The 19,028-nt window shown below is 39.8% G+C and overlaps 1 pseudogene; it reads left to right on the top strand.

Annotated features, from left to right (window-relative positions):
- The first annotated feature begins 15,790 nt into the window (after nucleotides 1-15,790).
- LOC147692715 (uncharacterized) lies at nucleotides 15,791-17,386 on the top strand (annotated as a pseudogene).
- The last annotated feature ends 1,642 nt before the right edge of the window (nucleotides 17,387-19,028 follow it).

Consider the following 19,028-nt stretch of genomic DNA (forward strand, 5'->3'; position numbering starts at 1 on the left):
GCGCCTCTTAGACATCTCTGCCTTTCTAACAATTGCAAATATCTCATTAAGTGGCGAATCACCACAAGTCCAGAGTTTTTCTTGAATGGAGGTGTTGTTGCAATGCATCACTAATTGTTCCCTAATGAAACCATCATGAAGGGTACTAAATTCACAATTGATGGCTAACTTCTTTAGAGAAGCCACATAATCTTCAACAGACTCTGACTTCCTTTGTTTCCTTTTGAAGAACTCGTATCTACTTATTCCTACACAAACTGGAGGATGGTAATGTGTATCTAAGTCATCCAGTGCGTCTAGGAATGCAGTATTGCCATCAGGTCTAACCTTTTTTTCCATCTGGTTAAAAATTCTATTGCCTTCAGGTCCAAGACTGTGTAGAAGCATTTTCTTTTTCCTATTTTGTGAAAATGCATCATCTTATTCTTCTTCTAAAGCTTCAATATAATTTAAAAAATACACTTTCCAATCAGACCATTTAATTGATGGTTCACCAGGACGGGGTAAAAATGGAACAGGAGTGGAACAAGTATGTGCAAAAAAAAGGACTATTAAAAGAATGCAAAGGGCATTATGCCATAAGATTAAAAGTGACAATAGCCACAGTATCCCAAGGTTCCTTTGGAACAACAGTGTTACCCATAGGTGGTCTAAAAGTTTTTAAAGACTTATCAGAGTTACCCCAAGCTATGCAGTTCCGAACCACTCTTTCAGTCTCCATATCCAATCCAGGCCACCAAAATAATTTTTTAAGTACAGATTTGGTTCTGGTAATGCCTGAATGACCTTCATGACATAATTCAATATTCCAAGCACGTAGATTCAAAGGAGGTACAAATCCCACACCCCTTAATAAAAATCCATCGCAAAAGGAAAGTTTAGATCTGACTCCCCAAAAGGATTTAACAGCATCAGGCAAATTGTCTTTACGGGTCCAACCATCTAGTACAAAATATACCACTTTAGACAGTGTTCATTCAGTCCAGAATTTAGTTTCCCACTCAATCTTGTTGATAGCGGAGCGACCTTGATCATAAATTAATGCTATCTGAAAATCATTCCATTTGTCATCTTCACATTTTTCCATCATGACAGGCACTCTAGAAAGGAAATTGGCAACAAAATTGTCTTTGCCAGGCGTTATAAACAATTTTGTAAGTAAAACTCTGCATTCACATAGAAATCCTAGCGAGTCTAGAAGAAATATTAGAGGAACCTTAAGTGGTCAATATTTTAACTAAGGGCTTGTGGTCACACCTTAAGGTGCAAACTTTTCCCCGCGTAAATGATTTGAAATGATTGAGACCCCAAGTACATGCCAAGGCTTCCTTCTCAATTATAGGATATTTCTCCTCACATGGAGATAGGGACCTAGAGGCAAATGCAATGATGTGTTCTTTGCCTTTACAATCATATTGAGACAAAACTGCCCTCAAACCCTTACTACTAGCATCAGTGGTGACCACACTTTCTGCAGCAGGATCAAAACTGTTGAGAGAAGCAGCATTAACAATAGCAGATTTGATAGCTGTAAAATCATTATCACATTCAGTAGACCATGAAAAATTCACATTTTTCTTAAGCATTTGACGAATGTTAAAACATTTGTCTGAAAAATTCGGAACATACTAGGCACAGAATTCCGCCATACCAAGGAAGGATCTGATATCATCCTTACTATTGGGAGTTGGAGTATTGTCAATTGATGAGACAAAGGAAGGTTTAGGTCTAACACTGTTACAATCAATGACATGGCCAAGATAAGTTACACTTTCACATGTGAATTTACACTTGGAAAATGTAGATTTTTATCAGCCCTGATGGACAGAAAATCTGGATTTTATTAAAATTCATTTTTTTGGTTTACGATTTTACAGGTTAAGTTGGGTATTTATAAAAGGCTATGCATGTAAAGTTTTGTTTTTAAAGACGGGTCTAGTAAAATAAGATTTCGTTTTGAGGCTGTGTTAAAGGTCTAGACGATTGATTCAACATTTTAAAGTTGTAACTGAAGCCTACCGTTGTATATTTACGTAGGAGGATTCCATTCAGAGCAGCCTTGGCAGGAACATTCTAGGTGTCTGCATGTTGTCGAACGCATGTGCAGAGGTCAACGTCCACGTACATGCTTCGGTAATGACGTATGCGTCGAGTTTCTGTTTCTGACTGAAACTGACTAGAGGGTTTCAGGCAATGAGAGTCGGAAGATTCTGGAGTACTAGAAAGCTGTATTTATAGCAAAGAAATCGGTGATATTAGGAGCGTTTATATTTTTAAGTGTTTGCTGTTGAAATTAATAGTTTTAAAACGGAGAAAGTGCAGATTTGAAGGTCGGACATTATATTAAGTTGAATACAACTTATATAGTTTTTAGTTATTGAGTTTTAGGTGTTAGAGTAGTCTGAATAGAGAGTTTGTAAATTAGAGTATTTCAGGATGTCAGAAGTTAATGCTTTGACACAAGCAAATTTAAGTATGGAGGAGAGAATTACTCTTATGTTAAACAAGGTTGCAAGTGATTTGGATTCAAGAATTGATAAAAAATTTGAAGAATTTAAGAAGGGTAGTGGTTTTAATACCCAGGAGGAACATTTTTGGTCAGCGGGTGAAGCTCCGGTGTTGGAGAGGAAAGGTGGAAAAGTGAATAGGAAGAGAAAGAACGTGGATTCAGAAGGTTTGGGTTGTAAAAAAGCAAAAGCTGCATACCAAGACTCAGGTATTTTGCGGAAACGTGCAAAACAGGCAGGTGTCAAGGACACACATGGTGACCTAGAAAGAGGTCATGGTAGTAAAAGACATACTACCGTATTATGTGATGAGTCTTCGGGTAGTGCGGAAATAGAGTCAAGTTGTTCTTCAGATTTTGATTCAGAAGTTGAAATGGTGGATAAGGATAAGGATAAAAACATTGAGTCTAGAACAAAACAGAGACATGAAGAGAGTGCTGGGGTAATAGATCCTTTAGGGGAGTCTATGTTTGATCCTATGATGATAAAGCACCCGTTATCACCTGAATGAAGCCCGGCTCCACATGTTGTAGAGTATGTCCAGATGTGGCTCAGAAAACAGATACCTAGGGACGTGAGGTTGAGACTTCGTTCAGAGTGTCCTAGACCAAGTTTAGCAAATAAGATTGCTTTGACACCTGAGCTTGATGCAAAGATTATTGCTTTTGTAGCAAAAGGTGGTAGGGATCCCAAGAAGGGATTGGATAAAGGGTTGAAGATGTGTCAGGACAGATTGCTTGACCTAACAGGTCCTTTAACAAAAATATTCGATATGGCTGAGGAGGCCTATGTTGATAAGAAAGATCTGGACATAGAAGAACTAAGAGAGTGGATTCAGAGAGCGGTGTGTTTGTTGGGTAACGCGAACACCGCAATTTCAGTTGAAAGAAGGAAGAGCATTCTTTTAAAAATTGATCCAAAGTTGGTGGAATTGGCCAACAATGAGGGTGGATCCGATGCGAATGGAATGCTTTTTGGAGAAGCTTTTATTAAAGAGTCGAGCAAATATGCGGGTGCTTTCAGTTCTTTGGAGAAATCTCAGAGAGATATTAAGAACGTTTTTGACCGTTGGGTTTTTGGAAGGGCCGGGAGAGTCGAGGTTGTTTTCCCGGGCGTGGTCAAGGAATCACAAGGGCCTCGTTTGCCAGAGGATTCAGAAATTACAACTATAATTACCAACAACAGACTGGATATCAACCTGGAGGATTCTATCCTCAGAAGGAGAGAGGAAGTTCTAGGGGAAATAGAAGGCCGAGAAGGGCAGGTAAGACAAGACCCTTTTGTTACCCATGTAAGGTTGGGCAGCAGACTTGCCCAATTATACAAGAATTGGTGTGTATTAACAAGGGATCCTTGGGTGTTGCAGACGGTTTTGGGTTATCGAATAGACTTCATAGAAGAGCTGGTACAGTTTCACTGTCCACCAATGATAAAGTTCAGCTCGGAGCTGTCAGAGTTGGTAGAAAAAGAAGTAAAAGAGTTGTTAATGAAAGGAGCAATTGTAGAAGAATTTGAAATTCAGTGGTAAGTCCTGTACTCACTAATATGCTCAAAACTTTGATTAGTCTAGCATCATGTTCCTCCTTAGTTCTTCCGTATATCAGGATATCATCTTGAAAAAGGTTACTCCCAACTCCTTTTTAAATAGGTGGAACATCAGGCGCTGAAACACAGCTACTGCTGATGCAAGGCCAAAAGGCATGCGAGCAAATTGGTAACAACCAAAAGGAGTTATGAATGATGTAAGGTGTTTGGAAGCTTTGGACAAGAACATTTGATGATATGCTGATGAGAGGTCGATAGTGGAAAACCACTTCGCACCATTGAGGCAAGTCACCATCTCATTAATTTTGGGTAGGGGAATCCTGTCAATTATACTATTGTTGTTGAGATGGTGGCGGTCAACACAGAGTCGGATTTTTCCATTGGAGCGCTGCGAATAACAACCGGAGAAATCCACTCCAAAGCCTCTATGGGCTCTATTGCTTTAGCAATCACCAGTTTTTCAAGTTCTTTGGCAACATGGTCTTTAACCAAAATAGGTACATTACAAAAACGGTGAACCTTAGGAGTGGCATTTTCTTTAAGACTGATTAAATGTTCAAAACCCTCCGGGTGAATATCTGGTTCCAGTAAATGTTCACCAACCTTACTAATGAATTTACTTTTCCATAACTTTTCTTCAAATATGGTGTAAGGGGACCCTGAGCCTGCAATAATATCCAAATTCACAACATCAATCAACATGTTGCAAATAGGTTTGTTGGTGCAAATAGCCCCATTATTATTGAGCATTAAATTACTTCTAAAGTTTGTAGAAAACTCCATATCGTTAGGATCTGGAACAAAGTCATCCACAACAAGTATCGTCTTGAGTTCTTCCTTTTACAAACTTTTTCTTTTTGAGAGCCAGCTGGATTAACTTTGAGTTGCACTTAAATTAATTTGTATTAGATTAGTGGAAGGAGCAATACACTCCTCATCATATTGCGTTTTCACATTCCATACATACCCGAGAACATACACAAGCATGCAAAAGGAAACATGGTTGCCAAGCAACAGAACAGATGCTCATTTCATGGTCCCTCCTATATGTGATCTGGTCACACAAGGTACTTTGTCACTCAGAATTAACTTTAGAATGGTGTGAATGTTATTTGTGCAGTCACAAATCTTGTGATTTGTTAATCGCAGCGTTTACAGCTGTAAAAGCACTTACTGCATAGGGCCCTAGGTTCTCCCATATGGCTGACATATTTACTAACAGTGGTACAGCAAGCATAAAGGCCTACCTTCTCATGCCATTCATTTAAATTGCTTTACAAAATATTTACACATTTTACATTTCAGAGGAACAGTGATTCCTGCAGACATATGACTAATTGTTCTTGAAAACTGAAGAAAATTCCTAAAAATATTGATAATGAACAGCTCACCCATGCCAAGCTTGATGCCATTTAGGAACTTAAAGGATGAGAACACGTATGTTGTAATCCCTCAGACAGAAAGATATCCGGAAATCCAATGGAATAAGAAAATATCTTAAATCCCATAAGAGACCCACGAAATCTTCGCTGCACAGCAGCACCACCAGTGCTTGCCAAGTGAGTAAATTTTAGAATCCCCAATATAAGCATCATCCTATTCTACATTCTAGCAATGTACACAATTAAAGAACAATACACCTACTTAAAGAACAAATATCCTTCCATCTATATATACTCAATTGACTTAATACCATACTACAACGTACCTAGCCATCTCTACCAGAGAGAGAGCAACCTTTCTCACAGAGGTAACATGTTCCTTAGCTTCGCTGTCAAAATGCCCTTGAATTTCTCCATGATACATCTTTCAATAAAGTTTTCTTCCAGTCTTTTGCCCTCAGAGGAATCCCGCAGGAGGATCTGCAAATTGGTTTCCCCCCATTCCATGGAGTTTATGATATTCAGTCCTGCCAAGCGTCACGCAACCGCACTGAAATGCATTGTCACGCATTTTCGACCTGTGCCAGGCGCGCCAGCGGCGCTCCTGTGCCTGGGCTCTCTCTGCTGTTCTGAGGTGCTCTGCTCAGCCCGAGTGCCTAAACAGTTAACTGCAGAGACAGTAGAGCGGCTGTGGCGCGCTACAATGTATCTTAGTCTCTGCCAGGAGCTGCACGCTGTCCAACTCCTGTGTTGCCCTGGAAACAGGCCTGCCCCTCACTCTGCTCAGCAGAGGTTGCTACTGGCTGCTGAGGCGTGGGTGGGGATTATTAATTGGATGTGACTTCATCCGGCTGCCTGCACAGGAAGTGAGGGCCATGGTCGTTAAAAGCGGCGGGGGACTCGAGAGAGACAGTCAAGTGAGTTGAGTGCATGCTGCCTCTCAGCCTGCGCATAATTTAAAATGAAATATTATTACCGGCGCCCGGCCGCGACCCTCACTGACTGTCACTACTGTCTACAGTCTCAGCAATGGGCCCACGCATCAGGCATCGAGATCCTCCAGATTGCGGGAGAGTGAGTCTGGTGACCCCGTGTGATTCACCGCCGAGGCCGCAGGGCCGCTGGCAGTCTAACTGTGTGTTGAGGCGGCCTGTGCAAATAATTGCCGCACGCCTCAAAGCAAAGTGAATGCAGCCTGGAGTGTGAACTCTCTCTCACTCTGCTGCTTGACCTACACATGTCACTGGATGGCACTAGCGCTGCTGTGCCTTCAACAGTGAGGGGCATAAATCATTCGCCGGCGCGCTGGCAATGTATAAAGCTTTGAATTCCAAAGTCCCTTCACGACACACGACCCCCACTTGATGTACACATTTAGCCTAATATGCACAGACAGACTGCAGTGCTGTACTATCTACTAAAATTCTTACACAGACTGTCAACACCGTCGAACTCTCCGGGCAGTGCAGGATGTGCATAATCTGTACTATGGATTCTCTGCCTGCCGCGCATGATAAAAGGAGCGGAGGTAGTAGCAGTGAGAGTAAATTAGAAAGTCCAACAAAACCTTACCTTCGTTCAAAGTACCGCCTGTGTCTGATGCCAGTTCCAGCCACGTGTCTGTAGATAGTGTGGCTTTTTAGTAATTAAAATAATGCGCAGACTTTATGACAAAAATGCCAGTGAGAAAGTTGCAGCCACGTGGTAACCTACAAATGTGCTTATTATTGTTTACAGCGCCATCAGCTGCCTGCCGCTCAAATTTTATGACACAGACTCGCCAGCATTGGACACGATAACGAGGATGTTTATTGTAAAATGTCCTAAATACTGAGTGAAAGCCGGCCTCCCATGCTGAGTTACTGGCAATCGCCACTGTCCAGTAGGAGGCCTGAACCTAATGGATGGAAGCAAATTTCATATGCCCAGCTCTCCCCTTGTTGGAGGGGAGGGCAGTTCTCAGCTCCCCCACCTGACCTAGAAAACAATCTGCCCACTTGTAAGGGTGCGAGGGGCCGAGGCACACTTGCCTGGTCCTGCCAGGTTCACTGAGCCAGTGACTGGACTCCACTCTGCCAGCACTCGGGCCGCTCTGCCTCGGCCCAGAGACCCTCAGCCTGTAGCAGCTCACCAGCAGCAATGCCTAAGGCCAGCAAGCTGTGAACTGCTTTGAGGCATGATTTGCGGCGAGTTAGGCCTGTTCTGTGCTCCAAGACAGTGAGGGACAGCCTCTGACAGTGCCCCTGCCTTCCATACAGTGGAAGCCTAAGTAGGATAGTAACCACAGGTAAGTAGGGTTGACACCTTTTTACAAATAAATACCTACTATTTGTTCACCTTGTTTTAAGATTTAAGAGTCAAAAATGATATACAGTGTTATACAAATTGTGTTTATAAAGTTGATTCGTTTTTATAGATCACCTTTCTGTCTGTTTACTTTAATTACTAGCATTGATCATTAAATTGGCAGCTCCAGAATATTGCAAAGTGATTTCATCTTCTTGTTTTTACTGGTAACTCTACTGTTAAGTGGCCAGTTCAGGAGGACATACCTGTGAACTGTTCCAGTTAAGAAAGGCAATAATCCAGAGAGGCTAGTCCAGCCCTGGTCATACACAGGTGTTTATTACTGGGAGGATTATGAATGTGCAGACTGAGAATAATTTGCTACAGCATTTGAGCCAGATCAGGCCGGGTTGTCACTTATTATTATTAAGGACTTAGGCTATTTATGAGGTGATGTGTTAGAAAATGGCATTGAGGGTCACATGGTACGGGAGGTGGATACACTGTGCTGGTACATTCTGGGGCTTCTCAGCACAGTTTGATCAGTTCTTGCAGAGGGAGGATGAGGCACCTGGTTCTGATTAAGTCCACCCATGGGAGATCTATCCTGTTTTTGTGGTCAGTGAGGTTCATTTGCAGGCAGTTTGGCCTCTCACATCCTGTGTGGTAAAGTCGGGCCCTCATTGCTCTTCTAGTTCTAGGGCTTTGCAGCAGTTGTAAGATCTTAGAGTTTCTCGTTGCTCAAATGGGTGTAATTTCTGATATTTATATCTTGCTGTCGTCTTGCGAGAAAGTGTCACTCAAAGTCGTTGAAATGTCACTCATAATTGCACTGAAATTATGAAAATGTCACACATAGCAATCTGAAACCTTGGCAGCGATGGGTATTATACCCACTCATGGGCAACAGACTGAAGAGAAGAAGCAGTTTCAAAGAGACAGACATGTTGCTCTAGTCAGCAACACTGACTACCAGTTAAAGAACCTTCTGTTCCACTGCGACTTCTGTGATTTTAATCAGCTCTGTGACATCATCAAATTTACGACAGAAACACAATTTGTCCTAGAGAGAAAAATGTCAAATTTCATCTGGCCTGTATGTACTGAGACTGCCAGTGATTCAGACAATGGAAAGGTAAAAATGGTCTAATCCATATCATTTCAAATAAGCCAAACAAAGGTCCTGATGTTTCAAAGTGTCAAGAATCAGAAATTAAAAGCTCTGCACACAACAATAAAGCTATTTTACTGGGCTGAGGGATCAAACTGCAAAAAGTTATTGTGATGAGGTTTAATGTCAGCAATATATTGTTATATACTTTCATCTTTTGACTAAAAAGGTGAAGTTAATTTCAAGGAAAAACCTTTTTTTCTTCATGGCTTTTGAATAGGCAACATATATGTAATATCGATGACACTGTTTTCACAATTTGTCTTGGGTTCTTCGTATAAAATCTGGCTCCAGTTTGTGTGTGTTTCTGTTGATTCATTTCTGTTTAGATTGGTTGTCATTTGTAGCAGATGGTGCAAAATTATATACATACAGTATACAGAGGATAATATTTTTTACAGGACACAGATTAAAGTATTGTAAAGAATGACTATCCAATATATGTATCCAAGTAAGAGTTTATTGGATAGCAAGCAGGTACACCTTAACCTGTCAGGCTTCGTACGATAACTGCCCAACAACACTACGTTCTGGAGTGTGGTCGTAGTGCATCTTCCAACACTATGGAAACCAGAGAATGCACTACCACCAAGACACCACATCTTCCCTCTTTACAATAATAGAGAAACAAAAGCAACATAACACAATACATATAAACATTGCATATAACATTGCATATTGACAACAGAAATATAACCAACACCCTCTCCTTACAATAATTAGAGAAAAAAAAAACTAGAAGAAAAAAAAACATAAGTAAGGCAATGACCACTAAAAACATAATCAATTTTACATCACATAGCTCCTGAACCGAGCAGGAACTTTTATCTGTCTACCAATGCCTGTAGTATTTTGATTAAGGCAAGTAGAAGAAGGCAGCAGAGTTGAAGACCTAGAGGTGGGTAACTGTGTGGAGGTTGCAGAAGTAGGTAACTGTGCAGATGATTCCAAAACATCACAAGAAAAGCTCTAACTACTACTTTGCCCTCAGTATCACCCAACATGACCTCATCCCACATCCATTCGAAAGATGGATCAGACTTAAGATTGGCTTTGGACACGAGAAATGTCCTTTGCATTTCGCCATTCTATTATGATGCCAAACCTTGTTGTCACTCAATCTGGCAGACTTTGCGTATAGTTCTACTACCTGCAAAGGATCAGAAAATTTGCTCAAACCTTTCTTGACCTTAGTATCAAGTTTAATTCTAACCCAATCTCCAACTTTGAGTTCAGCCTCTTTAGTAACATTTTCCCTTCCAAATTCGCTAATGTGTAACTCCTGTATCTTTCTTAACTTAGAACGTACTAGAGCTGGTGACCACTTTCCACAAATCTTCTTTGAGTTCCAAGCAACATTATCCTTAGTAAATGGCTCCCTTCCTCTAAGGATCCTAAACGGGCTGTGGTTGGTACGAGTGGGAGTAATTCTATAAGCCCAAATGGTTTCTAGTAATTCCTTTTCCCAACTCTTATCTGCACAAATAGAGGCTTGGCTGCTCCCCATAACTACCCTGTTGAATCTTTCAACTATGCCGTTCCCAGCAGGATGATAAACAGGAGTTTTTTTAGGAGTAATGCCATTCTTTTCTAAAAAATTCAAAAAACACTCAGATCTAAATTGTGGTCCATTATCAGTCAAAATGTTCCTCGGAACACCTTCTTGTAGAAACAATTTACGAAGAAAAGCAACAACAACTCTGGCATCAAACTTCTCAGTTATTTCAACCTCCGGCCACCTGGAGTAATTGTCAATAACAACTAAGATATGTTTAACATTACCATCACAGTCTTCCACTGGACCTAACCAGTCCATGCTCAAATCCTCCCAAGGATACATGGGAATATGTCTAAACCCAAGAGCAGGTTTAAATACACGCAAGGATTTATCAGCATTAGCACAAACATTGCAATCCTGAACAAACTTCTCAACGTCCTTATCCAATCCAGGCCACCAGTAAGATAACTTCACTCTTGACTTCAATTTCATGACACCCATATGACCTTCATGGTTGATAGAAAGAATTTTATCCCTTAAGGCACGAGGAACAACAACTCTTTCACCTCTACACAAGTGATTAGCATCATCTATACAAAGCTCATCTTTGATTTCCCAAAAAGGTCTTAACTCCTCCTTCAAATTTGATTTAAGTGGCCAACCACTAATGACATAACCACTGACAGAACTTAAAATCTCATCTTTGTCACAACTCACTTCCCAGTATTTTTTAGAAATGGCCACCAATCTTTGGTCATTGTCCTCATGGACAATAGCAACTTCATTACACTCAAATGAATCATATGAATCGTCACAGCCAGGTAAAGGAGAACGACTTAAATAATCAGCAACTAAATTCTTTTTGCCAGGAAGATATTCAACATCATATGTATATCCAAGTAACTTAAGACTCATCCTTGCAAGTCTTGGAGTGGCCTTCAACATCCTTTCTGAGGTAAGAATTTTAAGCAGGGGCTTGTGATCTGTTCGTAAGGTAAATCTAGTGCCCCACACAAACTGTCTAAACTTCCCAATACCCCACACAACAGCTAGCATCTCTCGCTCAATAACTGAGAATTTCCCTTCAAGAGTAGTTAGAGACATGGACGCAAAGGCAATTGTAACCTCCAACTTTTCACTCCCAGTCTGTGAAAAAACAGCCCCTAATCCTTTACCACTAGCATCTGTGGTGATTATGTTGTGCAAGGTGTGATCAAATGCTTGGAGAGGGAAGGCATTGACAATTTCTTTCCTTATATTATTGAAATCATTTTGTAACACATCACTCCAAATGAATTCCTCTCTAACTTTAAGTAATTTCCGAAGATTAAAAGTTTTATCTGCAAAATTCTTCACGAATTTTGAATAAAACTCGACCATACCTAGGAATGATCTAAGGTCATCTTTTGAATTGGGAATAGGAGCATTTTCAATTGCTTCAACCAACTTTTTTTTAGGAGAGATACCCTTTGCACCTACTTCATGTCCTAAATAGGTCAAGGAGTTCATACCAAACTTGCACTTTTTTAACTTAGCTGTCAAACCATTTCTTTCAAGGATTTTTAGAACAGAAACCAGTCTAATGTCATGATCTTCTCTGACTTTTCCCATTACCAGTATGTCATCCTGGAAATAAGTTACTCTTTCCATACCTTTGAATAACTTATGCATCAAGCGTTGAAAGACTGCCGCTGCCGATGCCAGTCCAAACGGCATTCTTATAAACTGATAACACCCGAAGGGAGTTATAAAAGCAGTTAGTTTTTTGCTTGACTCGTGCAGGGGAATCTGATGGTAAGCTGATATCAAGTCTATAGATGAGAACCATTTTATACCACAGCTTTGTGACAGAAGTTCATCAATCCTAGGGAGAGGAAATTTATCAATCACAATGTTTTTATTTAGGTCCCTTAAATCAATGCATAAGCGGAGACGGCCGTCAGATTTCCTTGCGACGGGGCCAACCATTCTGAGCTTTCTATTGGCTCAAAAACTCCCTTCTGTTCCAAAGTGTCTAGTTCCTTCATGACATCACTCGTGACACTCAAGGGAATATTCCTTGCTTTGTGGCAGATAGGTTTGGCATCATCTTTTAAGATAATTTTGTGAGTGAAAACGATCAGTTTCCCAATTTCGCCACAAAAAACTTTTGGGATTTGCAAGGTTATCTTGTCAAGAAATTCCTTGTTATCCTCTTCAAGAATTAAAACCTGAACATCGTTTCTTGTATTTAGGATAATACCTAGTGCACCTTGATCGATCCAGCCAAGGACAGAGGGACCTACCTCAGCAACATATAATTTCCCCATGCATTTCCACCCTTCAAATTCAAAGATTTCCTCAACAAATCCCACCATAGGGATTCTTTCGCCAGTAAAAGTAACAGGTTTAATATTGGGTGGTAATAACTCTTTTTTTAAAACATCAGCAAAAGATTTTTTCCATATCTCACGTTTAACAATTGTATAGGGTGAGCCAGAATCAGGTATAATGTTAATCAAGACTCCCCCTATTAAGATGTCACAAGTAGGTTTTTTGGATCTAAAATTTACATTTAGATCAGCATTCTCATCCTCCCAATAATCAAGAATACAAAAGATGCTATCATCACTTGATGCATCATAATTCTCAATATTCGGCTCACAAGAATCTTCAATGCATTTCACTACATTCTTTTCCTTGCCAGATTTAAATTTACAAACTTTAGAGAATTGTCCAATTTTATTGCAAAAACTGCTTTTTGATTTTAAAGCTGGACATTTTGGGTCATTAGCATAATGTCCATTAAAACCACATCTAAACAATTAGGAGTGTTACTTTTTTTTTCTTTAAAAGACGGACCAGGATTAACGTTCTTTTTATAAGAGAAGGAAGTTTTATAGTTATTCTTTTTTGGATAATTATGAGACACTTTGCTTACTGTTAATCCGTCTTCCTTATCACTATCTTTAAGAGCTACTTTGGCGCGCCTCTTAGACATCTCTGCCTTTCTAACAATTGCAAATATCTCATTAAGTGGCGAATCACCACAAGTCCAGAGTTTTTCTTGAATGGAGGTGTTGTTGCAATGCATCACTAATTGTTCCCTAATGAAACCATCATGAAGGGTACTAAATTCACAATTGATGGCTAACTTCTTTAGAGAAGCCACATAATCTTCAACAGACTCTGACTTCCTTTGTTTCCTTTTGAAGAACTCGTATCTACTTATTCCTACACAAACTGGAGGATGGTAATGTGTATCTAAGTCATCCAGTGCGTCTAGGAATGCAGTATTGCCATCAGGTCTAACCTTTTTTTCCATCTGGTTAAACATTCTATTGCCTTCAGGTCCAAGACTGTGTAGAAGCATTTTCTTTTTCCTATTTTGTGAAAATGCATCATCTTATTCTTCTTCTAAAGCTTCAATATAATTTAAAAAATACACTTTCCAATCAGACCATTTAATTGATGGTTCACCAGGACGGGGTAAAAATGGAACAGGAGTGGAACAAGTATGTGCAAAAAAAAGGACTATTAAAAGAATGCAAAGGGCATTATGCCATAAGATTAAAAGTGACAATAGCCACAGTATCCCAAGGTTCCTTTGGAACAACAGTGTTACCCATAGGTGGTCTAAAAGTTTTTAAAGACTTATCAGAGTTACCCCAAGCTATGCAGTTCCGAACCACTCTTTCAGTCTCCATATCCAATCCAGGCCACCAAAATAATTTTTTAAGTACAGATTTGGTTCTGGTAATGCCTGAATGACCTTCATGACATAATTCAATATTCCAAGCACGTAGATTCAAAGGAGGTACAAATCCCACACCCCTTAATAAAAATCCATCGCAAAAGGAAAGTTTAGATCTGACTCCCCAAAAGGATTTAACAGCATCAGGCAAATTGTCTTTACGGGTCCAACCATCTAGTACAAAATATACCACTTTAGACAGTGTTCCATCAGTCCAGAATTTAGTTTCCCACTCAATCTTGTTGATAGCGGAGCGACCTTGATCATAAATTAATGCTATCTGAAAATCATTCCATTTGTCATCTTCACATTTTTCCATCATAACAGGCACTCTAGAAAGGAAATTGGCAACAAAATTGTCTTTGCCAGGCGTTATAAACAATTTTGTAAGTAAAACTCTGCATTCACATAGAAATCCTAGCGAGTCTAGAAGAAATATTAGAGGAACCTTAAGTGGTCAATATTTTAACTAAGGGCTTGTGGTCACACCTTAAGGTGCAAACTTTTCCCCGCGTAAATGATTTGAAATGATTGAGACCCCAAGTACATGCCAAGGCTTCCTTCTCAATTATAGGATATTTCTCCTCACATGGAGATAGGGGCCTAGAGGCAAATGCAATGATGTGTTCTTTGCCTTTACAATCATATTGAGACAAAACTGCCCTCAAACCCTTACTACTAGCATCAGTGGTGACCACACTTTCTGCAGCAGGATCAAAACTGTTGAGAGAAGCAGCATTAACAATAGCAGATTTGATAGCTGTAAAATCATTATCACATTCAGTAGACCATGAAAAATTCACATTTTTCTTAAGCATTTGACGAATGTTAAAACATTTGTCTGAAAAATTCGGAACATACTAGGCACAGAATTCCGCCATACCAAGGAAGGATCTGATATCATCCTTACTATTGGGAGTTGGAGTATTGTCAATTGATGAAACAAAGGAAGGTTTAGGTCTAACACTGTTACAATCAATGACATGGCCAAGATAAGTTACACTTTCACATGTGAATTTACACTTGGAAAATGTAGATTTTTATCAGCCCTGATGGACAGAAAATCTGGATTTTATTAAAATTCATTTTTTTGGTTTACGATTTTACAGGTTAAGTTGGGTATTTATAAAAGGCTATGCATGTAAAGTTTTGTTTTTAAAGACGGGTCTAGTAATATAAGATTTCGTTTTGAGGCTGTGTTAAAGGTCTAGACGATTGATTCAACATTTTAAAGTTGTAACTGAAGCCTACCGTTGTATATTTACGTAGGAGGATTCCATTCAGAGCAGCCTTGGCAGGAACATTCTAGGTGTCTGCATGTTGTCGAACGCATGTGCAGAGGTCAACGTCCACGTACATGCTTCGGTAATGACGTATGCGTCGAGTTTCTGTTTCTGACTGAAACTGACTAGAGGGTTTCAGGCAATGAGAGTCGGAAGATTCTGGAGTACTAGAAAGCTGTATTTATAGCAAAGAAATCGGTGATATTAGGAGCGTTTATATTTTTAAGTGTTTGCTGTTGAAATTAATAGTTTTAAAACGGAGAAAGTGCAGATTTGAAGGTCGGACATTATATTAAGTTGAATACAACTTATATAGTTTTTAGTTATTGAGTTTTAGGTGTTAGAGTAGTCTGAATAGAGAGTTTGTAAATTAGAGTATTTCAGGATGTCAGAAGTTAATGCTTTGACACAAGCAAATTTAAGTATGGAGGAGAGAATTACTCTTATGTTAAACAAGGTTGCAAGTGATTTGGATTCAAGAATTGATAAAAAATTTGAAGAATTTAAGAAGGGTAGTGGTTTTAATACCCAGGAGGAACATTTTTGGTCAGCGGGTGAAGCTCCGGTGTTGGAGAGGAAAGGTGGAAAAGTGAATAGGAAGAGAAAGAACGTGGATTCAGAAGGTTTGGGTTGTAAAAAAGCAAAAGCTGCATACCAAGACTCAGGTATTTTGCGGAAACGTGCAAAACAGGCAGGTGTCAAGGACACACATGGTGACCTAGAAAGAGGTCATGGTAGTAAAAGACATACTACCGTATTATGTGATGAGTCTTCGGGTAGTGCGGAAATAGAGTCATGTTGTTCTTCAGATTTTGATTCAGAAGTTGAAATGGTGGATAAGGATAAGGATAAAAACATTGAGTCTAGAACAAAACAGAGACATGAAGAGAGTGCTGGGGTAATAGATCCTTTAGGGGAGTCTATGTTTGATCCTATGATGATAAAGCACCCGTTATCACCTGAATGAAGCCCGGCTCCACATGTTGTAGAGTATGTCCAGATGTGGCTCAGAAAACAGATACCTAGGGACGTGAGGTTGAGACTTCGTTCAGAGTGTCCTAGACCAAGTTTAGCAAATAAGATTGCTTTGACACCTGAGCTTGATGCAAAGATTATTGCTTTTGTAGCAAAAGGTGGTAGGGATCCCAAGAAGGGATTGGATAAAGGGTTGAAGATGTGTCAGGACAGATTGCTTGACCTAACAGGTCCTTTAACAAAAATATTCGATATGGCTGAGGAGGCCTATGTTGATAAGAAAGATCTGGACATAGAAGAACTAAGAGAGTGGATTCAGAGAGCGGTGTGTTTGTTGGGTAACGCGAACACCGCAATTTCAGTTGAAAGAAGGAAGAGCATTCTTTTAAAAATTGATCCAAAGTTGGTGGAATTGGCCAACAATGAGGGTGGATCCGATGTGAATGGAATGCTTTTTGAAGAAGCTTTTATTAAAGAGTCGAGCAAATATGCGGGTGCTTTCAGTTCTTTGGAGAAATCTCAGAGAGATATTAAGAACGTTTTTGACCGTTGGGTTTTTGGAAGGGCCGGGAGAGTCGAGGTTGTTTTCCCGGGCGTGGTCAAGGAATCACAAGGGCCTCGTTTGCCAGAGGATTCAGAAATTACAACTATAATTACCAACAACAGACTGGATATCAACCTGGAGGATTCTATCCTCAGAAGGAGAGAGGAAGTTCTAGGGGAAATAGAAGGCCGAGAAGGGCAGGTAAGACAAGACCCTTTTGTTACCCATGTAAGGTTGGGCAGCAGACTTGCCCAATTTTACAAGAATTGGTGTGTATTAACAAGGGATCCTTGGGTGTTGCAGACGGTTTTGGGTTATCGAATAGACTTCATAGAAGAGCTGGTACAGTTTCACTGTCCACCAATGATAAAGTTCAGCTCGGAGCTGTCAGAGTTGGTAGAAAAAGAAGTAAAAGAGTTAATGAAAGGAGCAATTGTAGAAGAATTTGAAATTCAGTGGTAAGTCCTGTACTCACTAATATGCTCAAAACTTTGATTAGTCTAGCATCATGTTCCTCCTTAGTTCTTCCGTATATCAGGATATCATCTTGAAAAAGGTTACTCCCAACTCCTTTTTAAATAGGTGGAACATCAGGCGCTGAAACACAGCTACTGCTGATGCAAGGCCAAAAGGCATGCGAGCAAATTGGTAACAACCAAAAGGAGTTATGAATGATGTAAGGTGTTTGGAAGCTTTGGACAAGAACATTTGATGATATGCTGATGAGAGGTCGATAGTGGAAAACCACTTCGCACCATTGAGGCAAGTCACCATCTCATTAATTTTGGGTAGGGGAATCCTGTCAATTATACTATTGTTGTTGAGATGGTGGCGGTCAACACAGAGTCGGATTTTTCCATTGGAGCGCTGCGAATAACAACCGGAGAAATCCACTCCAAAGCCTCTATGGGCTCTATTGCTTTAGCAATCACCAGTTTTTCAAGTTCTTTGGCAACATGGTCTTTAACCAAAATAGGTACATTACAAAAACGGTGAACCTTAGGAGTGGCATTTTCTTTAAGACTGATTAAATGTTCAAAACCCTCCGGGTGAATATCTGGTTCCAGTAAATGTTCACCAACCTTACTAATGAATTTACTTTTCCATAACTTTTCTTCAAATATGGTGTAAGGGGACCCTGAGCCTGCAATAATATCCAAATTCACAACACCAATCAACATGTTGCAAATAGGTTTGTTGGTGCAAATAGCCCCATTATTATTGAGCATTAAATTACTTCTAAAGTTTGTAGAAAACTCCATATCGTTAGGATCTGGAACAAAGTCATCCACAACAAGTATCGTCTTGAGTTCTTCCTTTTACAAACTTTTTTTTTTTGAGAGCCAGCTGGATTAACTTTGAGTTGCACTTAAATTAATTTGTATTAGATTAGTGGAAGGAGCAATACACTCCTCATCATATTGCGTTTTCACATTCCATACATACCCGAGAACATACACAAGCATGCAAAAGGAAACATGGTTGCCAAGCAACAGAACAGATGCTCATTTCATGGTCCCTTCTATATGGGATCTGGTCACACAAGGTACTTTGTCACTCAGAATTAACTTTAGAATGGTGTGAATGTTATTTGTGCAGTCACAAATCTTGTGATTTGTTAATCGCAGCGTTTACAGCTGTAAAAGCACTTACTGCATAGGGCCCTAGGTTCTCCCATATGGCTGACATATTTACTAACCGTGGTACAGCAAGCATAAAGGCCTACCTTCTCGTGCCATTCATTTAAATTGCTTTACAAAATATTTACACATTTTACATTTCAGAGGAACAGTGATTCCTGCAGACATATGACTAATTGTTCTTGAAAACTGAAGAAAATTCCTAAAAATATTGATAATGAACAGCTCACCCATGCCAAGCTTGATGCCATTTAGGAACTTAAAGGATGAGAACACGTATGTTGTAATCCCTCAGACAGAAAGATATCTGGAAATCCAATGGAATAAGAAAATATCTTAAATCCCATAAGAGACCCACGAAATCTTCGCTGCACAGCAGCACCACCAGTGCTTGCCAAGTGAGTAAATTTTAGAATCCCCAATATAAGCATCATCCTATTCTACATTCTAGCAATGTACACAAT

The sequence above is a fragment of the Lissotriton vulgaris genome, chromosome 9 (assembly GCF_964263255.1).
Source record: "Lissotriton vulgaris chromosome 9, aLisVul1.2, whole genome shotgun sequence".
Lineage (NCBI taxonomy): Eukaryota > Metazoa > Chordata > Amphibia > Caudata > Salamandridae > Lissotriton > Lissotriton vulgaris.